Genomic DNA, 12160 nt, shown 5'->3' with positions numbered 1-12160 from the left:
TTACATGTAATTGCTTTTTAATAATGATCTCTTCGAATTATTCACAGTCACCCCTGATGAGAAACTATACAGTTAGTGATTAAAATGTTAAATCGTATTCTTTACAACTACAGAAAAATTTTCAAGCATTTAGATTTTATTTATATATTGTAAAATAATTATTTTTTCCATCAACAAGTGTAGTGTTGAATTTTTTCATGAAAATGTGAATGGATTTCAAATACAATTGAACTTTTGCCATGAAAAGAATTTCAAAAGAATGGTGAAGAAATTTAATTTGCAGAAAGTGCACCTGTTGTTAGTAGTCGCCTGGCAGCTGGTTTGGTTGTCTCGGAAAAGGCAGCGGTGCGCCCTACAACTGCTGTTGAAGCAGGTGCCCGTGCGGTAGAGCACATCCTTGGTTGTGCTCAATGTACTGTTAATCACAAAGCCCCACATCGGAGGGATAGTTGGACATACATTCTGAGCCCCATTCCATTGAAATCATCTTCCCAGAGGCCCTAAATATCTGCTCACCACAGGAAATGAACAAACAGTCCAGGCTACCCCTTGCCCTGAACACGCACTAGAGGACTAAAGGAATTCCCATCTCGTGGCGTGGTTAAAAAGTCACTGAGAACAGAAAACATCATTTACTGTCCCTGTATTAAACAAGATGGGACAAGACATAAATAAAAAAAGGCAAAAATTAAGTCGATTCTCATTATTTACAGCAGTTATGTTCTAAAATGCCTAAAAACACTGAATTAGTGAATACTGAATTGTTCCAAGGGGAAATACAGAGTTAGGTTTCTGCAAGCCTCTAGTCACTACATTTTTATAGATTGATCAATATATAACCTTATTTTATGTATATTTCTGTTTGAAGACCATATTCAATGGTGTATACACACACACACACACACACACACACACACACATACACACACACACACACCACTGTATACATATAGTTGATTCATTAACACTGAACTCACGGCCAACAGCACTGTACCTCATGTCTGAACAAAGTTTTTCTAACACATGCATTTTCTCTGTTAGGCCCATCACAGCCTTGTCGCACTTGGGAACACTAGGCAACAATTTAGCATCATGCTTGGGGGCCATTTTAAAGAGCAAAATCACCAACAAAAAGCACAAAAATATGAAAAACGTGGCACCAAATAAGGCACAAAAATGGCATTTGTTTATAATATGAGAGCAGAAATAAGAAGACAGAATGTTGCCTTGTTCAACCTCACCAGCTGTTGTCACTCCGCACATAGCCACAAAAGACCATGAGAGCACAAGAAGTATTGATTGGGGGCTTACAGATAAATTGTAGCTGGTATGCAAATGTGCAAATACTCTAACTGTGAATAATGAGAAGCCATGTACTTACTCCTCAAAAATAAAATGTCAGGGGTGCCGCCCAGGTGGCTCAGTCGGTTAAGTGTCCAGCTCTTGATCTCAGCGCAGGTCTCGATCTCAGGGTCACAACTTCAAGTTCTACATTGGGCTCCACACTGGACGTGGAGCCTACTTAAATAAACAAATAAATAAATAAATAAAATGTCAAATGAGACTAAAACAGTTTCCCATCTAGGCTCCCTTGAAGACCCTCACCTCACTGGGCTCACTAATCCAAAACTATTATGTCATAATCTCTGCCCAATCCTAGCCAGTTCACCTTGCAAGATCACCTTCAGAATCACCTAGTCAAGGCCCTCTAATTTCTTCTATTTTTTTTTGTTTGTTTGTTTTGAGACTCTATAAAGTTGGTGTTTTTCCTTAATGCAGTAAGTCCAATTAACTTAGTTTTACTTGATAAACTATTTATTTCTTTGTGATGATCTTTTGATAAGCCTGTAGCCAGCACCATTTTCTTCACAACAGTGTTCCAGGAATACGCAGTCATAGCAAATTTTCCTGTGGGACGAGGAACCTCCAACAGCATCTTTAAAATTATTTAAATCTAAATTGAATTGAAAACTATGACATTTCAGTAACTACGCTCCCCACTCCCCCTAGACACACACCTCTCTCAGTGAACAGTCATTCACTGGATCAAGCTACTAACTCCCTTATTCTTTCTCTTTTGGTTTAAGGATGAAGACAATTAAAAATACCTGTGGTGGAAAATTAAAATAGTGCTGAGCAATGGAGGCAATGTGCTTAATTACTGTGAGATGGGAGATAGATGGTAAATGATTCTTGTGTCAATTTGAAGACATCAGCACTCATATTTCTCACATGATATGGACTGTGACCTGATCTCAAATTTATTCAATTAAGCCAAGGAGTAAAACTCCAAAATGTTTTTTTTTTTTTTTTTTCTTTTCATATCTGCCAAATCAGCAAGACTTTCTGATTTATTGAGATAATTATTACTATTACCAGCCCAAATTCCAAGGGTCGAGTAAAAGGTGGGGTGATCTCAGAACCCTATATAAAAACTATACTAAGAATATGGACCAAAAACAGAGAGCAAAGGCTCTAGTCCTATTCTAGCACTAACACCAGGCAAGTCACTTGCATTCTTGAGACCCTGGTTACTATGTCCAAACCATAAAGAAATACAATTAGATATCACTGAGATTTCCTTCACCTCAGACTTTCTATGACTCATATTGACAGATTATATGACTCTCCTTGTATCCTTGGAGATTGCTTTTTATACATAGCCACCTTCCAGAGAAAATGGCCACATCTGCTATAGCCTTGTTTTCTCATGGTCTAGGACTATGAAAACTAGAAAATCTGTCATATGCAGGTATTGATAACTACTCATTATCAGTGGGGGCCATGGGCATGTTTCAGAAATAGCTAGAAGTTTTAAGTCTCCTGAGTTTCAGGATACAAAAATATTCCAGTATCTTCAAGCTCAGTAGAATCTCAACAGAATGTCTGGTTTCCTCCGTCCTTGGCTGCAATTAACAAATGAGTTAACTGAGGCCAAGAGAAGGCAGCCTGAGGTCAGTCACATTGTTAACATTACTACCAAAGAAATAACTGGTTTTTAGAAAACAAAAAATGCTTTAACAACTAAATAATGTGATCATCATCTCGTTGGTCTGGCTGTCAGTTTGAGGAGAAAAGTAACAAGATTTTCAGTTAAAGGTAATGAAGACATTTCATTTTGGAGTAGAGGTTTTTGGACAACCAGGGTAAATGATAGTGTAACCTCTAGGGATGTTCATATATGCATCATCAACATCTCCTGCTTGAGAAGGGTATAATGAAAGGACTAGCTATTAGGCTTGGAGAGGAAGAGTAAAAACAAATCTTAGATACCATGTCCAAAGCCAATGTTCATGCCTACTCCTTCTCACAGGTTCCTTGTGTTCTTAGCCAAGTGTGGGGGCCTGACATCTGATCGCTGTGGCACCTTCCCACTCAAATATAAAAGATCTCTGTATCCTGGATGACACAATTAATTTTTGGCTTAAGAGCAACTTCTCTGCTCTAAATGGAACGCTGTCTTTGGGAGTAAAGTTCTCAATAAAAGATTCTATTAATTTACAACTGTGCCCAATTTGTGAGTGTTTTGTGCCAGTTTAAACAAACAATTAGAGAAAATCAAAGGGAAATGCCACCCAAAAAGAGATTCCTGCTAACGGCGCCAATAGAGCATCTCAAATAGATATGGAAGGCTAAATGCCAGATACAGGTTGCAAACATTCAGCAGCAGCTTTAAGGGCCCCTGGTGTTCATTTAAATTATGCCATGCAGTGAAATGCAATCACTTTCCATGCACAGACCTGTGTAGCACCAAAGCTGGATCCTTACTTTCAGCGTTAGACGTGGAAGAGGAACCTTTACCCTCGGGGCACTTACCTGCAACATATGGCTGCTTCCCAAGCGGTGGAGAGTCTATCTTAACCAGTTCACAAGGATGATTCCCTTCCTTCCATCTTGTATGTATGTCCTGGATTCTGAGAGAGACATAACTTTATTTAGCTAAATTACTCTGGATTTTTATAACTATCTGGGTGTTTGTGGTTTTTAGTTTAGTTTTGTTTTTTTCTTTCTCTCCATTTATTCCACACAGTCATTGCTTCCCACTTCCCCATTAGACAATCACAGGGAAGCTGGAGAGATCCCATCTGTGCTTTTCAGGGGGCGAAATCCAACAGCCCTGGGACAGGTGGAGCAGGCAGCAGGAAGGTGACCCCAGGCGCGCAGCAGGTGGGATGAGCGGCACAGGAAATGAGCGGGCAGCAGGCAGTCTGAAGGGCAGCAAATCAAGCAGAGGTTAGCAGGTAAGAAGGGTGACAGGAGGGCAGACCAGGCATGTGACCAGTGGGGAGGGAAAAACAGAAGGCAATTAGCCAGGGGGAGAGGGCAGATGGAGGGCATCTGCCGACAATTACCAGGGGAAAGGGTAGCAGGAGGGTAATAATAGGAGGCAGTTCTGAGGAGCAAGAGGACATTAGGCAGGTGACATGCAACAGCAGTGAGAACACCGGGCATGCCTTAGCTGGGAGAGAGCATTGAAAGAAGAACCTTCCTATCCTTGGAGCAGGACCAAACAATTAGTGGGGCAACAGGCAACCAAGTGGTATACTCCAAAAATAAGTGGCCTCCAAGGTCTGGGGGTCTGTTTCAAGTTCCTGCTCCAGGAAATATTGCAACTGTATGCATTGATCCATTCTCTGAGGGACCTCAAAAAAGCGCTGTCTGTTGACAATAACAGAGAAAGCCGAGGCCAACTGCAGAGCAGACCACTAGCCTATCAGGTAAAATTTTAAGAAAAGGGGGAAATAAAGAGAAATTCCATTTTCTAGGTGTTCTCCAGGGGTCAGGCTCTGTCAAACACCTCATATATATCTTATCCAATCCCACGGCCACTCTTTCATGTTGCTGGTACTGTGTTTGTTTTTAAGTCAAGAAAATCGAGGTTAAGAGACAATGTGGAGCTGGCCCGGGATCACAGAGGTGGTAAGTGGGAGCTGTGATTTCCACTTGAACCTCCCTGAAACTCCAACTCTTCCATCTTTTATAACACAGTGGGTCTCAAGGATGGAAAGCTCTCTTTTGACTACTAGCAGATGGTGTGTCTTCATCCTTAAAGAAAAAGGCTTTGATTTTTGTTAAATATACATTTCTTCAAGAAAATACATATTACAAAATAGTGTTTCTCAGATTCGAATCATGTACAGACTCTCATTAAAGATACAAAAAGCCTGGCTTATCCTCATATTCCAGAGGCCTTAGTTTGGGTGGTAGCACTAGAAATTATAAATAGGATGTTCAGCAGCTCAATATGAAAAGTAGCCTCTTTGAAACATACTGTATTGGAGATCTCTGTAACACCAGTCTCTCTCTTCTGCATGCTCATTGAGCCTTTGTATTGATTAGGATGCTTTCACCTGCAATTCACAGAAAGCCTTAGTCCAGACTGACAGGACTATTAGGACGTTTATTTGGCATCACAAGAAGTTCGGAGGTGGAGAAGGATCCAGCAGCTCTCTTACTGTTCTCTTGCTCTGCTCTATTCCATGGTGCCCTCCGCTCTAGCCCAGCAGCAGGGTGGCCCCAGAAGCTCCAAGTGTTACATCCAGTAGTGGTTTGTGCTGGGGAGAGACAAAGAATTGTCATATCTGTGTCTCTTTCTTAGGAGTAAAGAAAAGGACTCAGCAACCCCTTCACCCAAGCACACTTCTCCATACAACTCATTGACCAAAAATAATTATACGCCGGTTCCAAACCAGTTACCTGGAAGAGGAATGGGATTATCATGATGGATAATCCTATCAGGATCCACTCTTCCTCTGAGCTATATCCTGAAAAAAGGAGATACCTGAACATAATGAACATTCTTTTAGAAATGAGGGGAAAGATGGATGCTGGATAGGCAACTAAGAGTCTCTGCTCTAGTCCTCAATTAATGATAATTGAAAAAACAAATGACTAAATGTGAGTGATCTCTGAGCAGGTTTGACTGGGAAAGGGAATGAAAGCACTGGATAGGAATTGTTTCTGGATCATTACTTATCCCACAGTGGCAATGTGACCTTGAACAAATCACTTCATTTCCTAAGCCTTGGTTTCCTCATTTGTAAAGTGGAGAATACCTGCCCCATTTAACTCACAGGGTGTTATGAGAATTAAATATATATGTGTAAATGCTTTGTGTATGACAAAGGGCTATGTAAATGTGAGGCATTATTATTATTAATATTCAGAATTTAATCAACCCAGTTATTCTGTCAGCGAGAAAATATTATTTTCGATAAGCAAAGGACAATTTAAATGTGAGCCGTGGAGATCATGGAAAAAAGTAGCATCTAGGAAATACATAATACAGAGGAATCAAAATATTGCATGTCTAAGATTATGTCATACATCCTTAAAAGAACAACACCAAGAAACTTAAATAGTGTCAGAAAATTGGATATATATTAGAAAAAATAAAGTTAGGTTCCTATACCATATTTAAAAACAAATTGGCAATAGGATAAAGATCAAAATATGGAAATCTTTTAAATATTAGAGAATCTCAGGGTGGGAAGGACTTTCCCAATTAAGCTTCAAAATCCTGAGGCCATGAAAAAAAAAAAGATTGATGTAATTGAATGCATGAAATTTTAAACATCTCACTGTAAAATATATCAGAAGCAAAAAAACAAAGGAAATGACAATCTAGGATAAAATGTTTGTAACATTTATGACACATAAAGTATTAATATCCATGAAATACTTTTGAAGTAAACTAAAAAGCAATCGAATATAAAACTGCAACATTTTTGTAAGAGTATTAATTTCCAATAAAATATAAAATGACTTGTTCATTCTAGGAAAAACACAAAATTTAAAATTAAAATGAAATCATAACATAACTTTTGCCCACTATTGGCAAAACAATTTGGAGGCTGAGAACCTATGGAACAAGTACAGTGTAGGGAAGGACAAATTCTGCCATATGGGTGGGGCATAAACTGGTTTAACTATTTTGGAAGGCAATTTGTCAGGGTGTAAAAAAACTTAAGTGCCCAGAGTCTTTGATTCAGCAGCTTACATTCTAAGGATCTATTCTGCATAAAGTATTCACGATGTACACAAGAATGTACATAGCCACAATTCATTTAGTTGTAGAAACATCAAAATATTTAATACCTACTGACAGGATATTGGTCAAGTAAATGGCAGAAAAGATATTTGATGTTCCCATTAAAAATATTATGGTAGATTTCCATGTAGTAATACAAAAAGATGTCCAAAATGTATGTCCAAGTGACAAAAGCAAATTAGAGAACTTAGGTAATCTATGTTCACATATTTTTTAAAATACCGACATACATTTGCCTATACACATGCTCACTCTCCTGCTCTCACTCACTTGCTCTCTCTCTCTCTTTCTCTCTCTCTCTCACACACACATATACAGGCAAAGATATATAGTCAAAGATTTCAGAGTCCAGAGTGAGAAGCATGATGTAATATTCTGAAAGAATAGGGAGATGTCTCTAAAGGAAAGAAATGTAGATTTTACACTTTGGTTTGATAACTCTTTCAGTTCTTACCTGCTCCTCCATGGACATTGGCTGATTCTACCTCCTCTGGCACTGAATCTAACTATAACCCCCGAATGACACATTATCTTTACATTTTCTGATGTTCAGTTTCCAGTCCCTGCTCTCAAAAACCCCATCTCGTAAACTACTACATTTCAGAATGGTACGACTCTCTCAGGAATGCACCTATTCTATATGGTAGCCACTAGTCAGATGTGGCTTGAAATGTGACTAGTAGACATAAGTAGTAATTTCTCTGACATTGGCCATAGCAACATTTTTCTAGTCATGTCTCCTAAGGCAAGGAAACAAAAGCAAACAACAACAACAACAAATCCACAACTATTGGGGCTATAACAAAATAAAAAGTTTTTGCACAGCAAAGGAAACCATCAACAAAATAAAAAGGCAACCTACTGAGTGGGAGGAGGTATTTGCAAATGATATCTCTGATAAGGGGTTAATATCCAAAATATATAACAAACTCATATAACATCATCAAAAGAATCTGATTAAAAAATGGGCAGAGGACCTGAATAGACATTTTTCTAAAGAAGACATACAAATGGCCAACAGACACATGAAAAGATGCTCAGCATCACTCATGATCAGGGAAATGCAAATCAAAACCATAACGAGATATCACCTTACACCTCTCAAAGTGAATAGTATCAAAAAGACAAGAAATAACAACTGTTGAATGAGGATGTGGAAAAAAAAAAAAAAAACCCTCATGCACTGTTGGTGGGAATGTAAATCAGTACAGCCACTGTAGAAAACAGTATGGAGTTTCCTCCAAAAAATTAAAAATAGAGGGGTGCCTGGGTGGCTCAGTTGTTAAGCATCTGCCTTCGGCTCAGGTCATGATCCCAGGATTCTGGGATCGAGCCCCACATCAGGCTCCCTGCTCAGCGGGAAGCCTGCTTCTCCCTCTCCCATTCCCCCTGCTTGTGTTCCCTCTCTTGCTGTGTCTCTCTCTGTCAAATAAATAAAATCTTAAAAAAAAATTAAAAATAGAAATACCATATTATCCAATAATTTCACTATTGGGGCATTTACCCTAAGAAAACAAAAACATTGGTTTGAAAAGATATATGTACCCCTATGTTTATTGCAGCCTTATTTACAATAGATAAGATATGGAAGCAACCTAAATATCCCTTGATAGATGAATAGATAAAGAAGATGTGGGGTGTGTCTGTGTGTGTGTGTGTGTGTGTGTGTGTGTGTGTGTGATGGAATATTATGCAGCCACAAAAAAGAATGAGATCTTGCCATTTATGACAACATGGATGGATCTAGTAGGCATTATGCTAAGTGAACTAGGTCAGACTGAGAAAAAATAATACCATATGATTTCACTCACATGCATGTGGAATCTAAAAAACCCAACAAATAAATAATCAAACAAAAAGCAGAACCAAACCTATAAATACAGAGAACAAACTGATGGTTGCCAGAGGGTAGGGAAGTGAGCAAAATGGGTGAAGGGAAGTGGGAGATACAAGCTCACAGTTATGGAATGAAAAAATCATGGAATAAAAAGTACAGCATAGGGAATATAGTCGATGATATTGTAATAGTGTTGTATAGTGACAGATGGCACTTGTAGTAATGTGTACAGATGCTGAATCACTATGTTGTACACCTGAAAATAATGTAACATTGTGTGTCAAATATACTAAAAAAATTAATACATATAAATATATGTATACATATATGACTGTTTCATACTTCAGTTTGCTAGCTCTCAGAAGGAATATGTTATTCATTAATAGCCATAATTTTGAGATATACTTTTTGCTTTGGTTATTGTAATAGTTCATCCCACTTTATGCTTAAAGATCTAAATCATAATAAGTAATAATATTGGAAATAAAATAGTGCCTTGGTCTAGAAGGAAAAAAAAAAAATGTGACTAGTGAAAACTGAGATATGCTGTAGGTATAACATACTTGCCATATTTCAAAGACTTAGTATGAAGAAAATAAAGTATCTCATTAATAATTACATACTGACTACATGTAGAAATGACATTTTGGACATATTGGGTTAAACAAAATATACATTAAAATTAATTTTACAGGTTTGTTTTTTAATCTGTTTCTTAATGTGGCTACTAGAAAATTTAAAATTATACATGTAGCTTATATTTGTAACTCACTACTATAATGGCAGATATGTGTTATCATACATTTAGCAAAACCCATGGAAAGTACACCAGAAGTGAGCCCTGATGTAAACTGTAGACTCTGGAGTATGCCAATGTAGATTCATCATCAGTGTAACAAATGCACTGCTGTGGTACAGGATGTTGATAGTCAGGGAGGTTGTAGATAGGTGGAAACTACAGATATATGGGAATTCTCTGTATTTTCCACCAAATTTTGACATGAACCTAAAGCTGCTCTATAAAATAATAATTATTAAATTAAAAACACAAATAAAAACAGAAAACAGAAAAACTGCTCCAGCCAGGCTTGAGTAACACACACCAGATTTATCCTACCCAAAACAACTAAAAACTGCATATAATATAGGAATCAATGATTTTGAAGATACTGAACATCAGGCATTGAAGGACATAGACCCCTGAGTGAATGAAAACAAACAAGATGTGCCAAATGCTTTTCCCAACTTATTGCCTGCATAGAGTCTCCAGGCTATGATGCAAAAACAGTGCAAGTTTGTGACATTTTTTATAAGGGATGCTTATAAAACTCCCCAATCCCTCAGTTCTCTCAATTCAACTAGAATGAATGGCAGTTCAACCAGAGAGGGACTGGCTGAGAAAACAAGCTTTGCTATCCCTTACGGAGGAGGTTTCTACACATCCAAAAAACTCAGTGAACCCCGAGTAAGATAGATCAAAGAGAATCAGACACATTACAGTTAAACTGCTGAGAGTCAAAGACAATGAGAAAATTTTGAAAGCACCAGAGGGAAAAAACAAAACAAAACATCGTATACAATAATACAAGAATACAATTAATGGCTGAATTCACACCAGAAATAATGGAGGCCAGGAGGAAGTGCAATGACAGAAGTGTTTGAATAAAATGTCAACCAAGATTCTATATTCAGCAAAACTATTCAAAAATAAGATGAAATAAGGACATTCTCAGATAAATGAAGACTCAGAGAATTCATTGCTAACAGGTCTGCTTGTAAGAAATACTAAAGGAAACCTTTCAGGCTGAAAGAAAGTAACACTAGACAGTATCTCTTATCCGCAGAAGAAGTGCAGAGAGCCAGAAAGAATAAATAGATGTGTAAATACAAAAATCTATACAAATATATTTTAATCAAAAATATATCAAAATAAAATTATTTCATTTTTTTAAAAATATGTTTGTACAAAAACATAACATCATATTGTTGGAATTATAACATATAGATGCAATATATGACAATAATAACACAAAGAGGGAGAGACAAGGATCTATAGTGAAGCAAAGATACTTTATTTTACTGAGATCACATTTGTAGTATTCTAAAGTAGATTGTAATCCTTAAAGCAACCACTAGGAAAATTACTTGAAATAATAATACAATCAAAAGAGAAAGTAAAATGGTAAAGTATAAAAAATATTTATTTAACACAGAAGATAGTGGTAAAAGAAAAATAGTGGAACATTAGAAAAAGAAAAGAAAAATGAAAAGTGAAAAGCAAGACTGCTAGTCATAAAGCCAACCACAGCAATAGTTATATGAAATGTAAATGGACTAAATACAACAAAAGGCAGAGATTGTCAGATTGAACAAAAACAAGACCTAACCATATGCTCTCTATGAGACACATCTTACATTCAAAAACACAAATAAATAAAAAGTAAAAAGATATAAAAAAGGTAAAACATGAAATCAGTAACTATGACAGCTGTAGTAGCCATATTAATACTATACAAATAGACTTTAATACAAGAAATATTACTAGAGAAGAAAATATTTATTTCATAATAATAAAAAGTGTTAATTCATCCATCAGTAAGATATAACAGTTCTAAATATTTATACACTTAACCACAGTACCCCAAAATACATGAAGCAAAATTTTGTAGAATTGAAAGTGGAATCAGACAATTCAAAAATAACAGTTTTAAATTAAAACAACTCACTCTGGGAACATCAGAATAACGTCAGACCTGTCCACAGAGACCTGGCAAGCCAGAAAGGCCTGGCAAGACATATTCAGGGTAGTAAATGAGAAGAACACGCAGCCAAGAATACTTTATCCGGCAAGGCTTTCATTTAGAATGAATGGAGAGATGCAGAGCTTCCATGACCGGCAGAAACTGAAAGAATATGTGACCACTAAGCCGGCCCTGCAAGAAATATTAAGGGGGGTTCTATAAAAGGAGAAAGACCCCAAGAGTGATAAACAACAGAAATTTACAGGGACAATCTATAAAAACAACGTCTTCACAGGCAACATGATGACAATTAATTCATATCTTTCAATAGTCACTCTCAACGTGAATGGCCTAAACACTCCCATAAAACGGCACAGGGTTGCAGATTGGATAAAAAGACAGGACCCATCCATATGCTGTTTACAAGAGACTCATGTTGAACCTAAAGATACATCCAGACTGAAAGTAAAGGGATGGAGATCCACCTTCCATGCCACCGGACCTCAAAAGAAAGCTGGGGCAGCAATTCTT

At 37.2% G+C, this 12160-nt stretch overlaps 1 long non-coding RNA gene across 1 annotated transcript in view; it reads right to left on the bottom strand.

Annotated features, from left to right (window-relative positions):
* The window catches only part of LOC118536238 (uncharacterized), a 188502-nt gene extending 183030 nt beyond the window's left edge, over positions 1-5472 (bottom strand). The window contains exons 1-3 of the long non-coding RNA XR_013443153.1: positions 5352-5472; positions 3817-3914; positions 1382-1521 (exon numbers count right to left, since the gene is read on the bottom strand). This is a non-coding gene — a long non-coding RNA (uncharacterized LOC118536238). The remainder of the gene's footprint in view (positions 1-1381; positions 1522-3816; positions 3915-5351) is intronic.
* Between the last annotated feature and the right edge of the window lie 6688 nt (positions 5473-12160).

This window comes from Halichoerus grypus, chromosome 13, assembly GCF_964656455.1.
Source record: "Halichoerus grypus chromosome 13, mHalGry1.hap1.1, whole genome shotgun sequence".
NCBI classification, from domain to species: domain Eukaryota; kingdom Metazoa; phylum Chordata; class Mammalia; order Carnivora; family Phocidae; genus Halichoerus; species Halichoerus grypus.
This window is presented reverse-complemented; position numbering and strand designations above follow the sequence as displayed.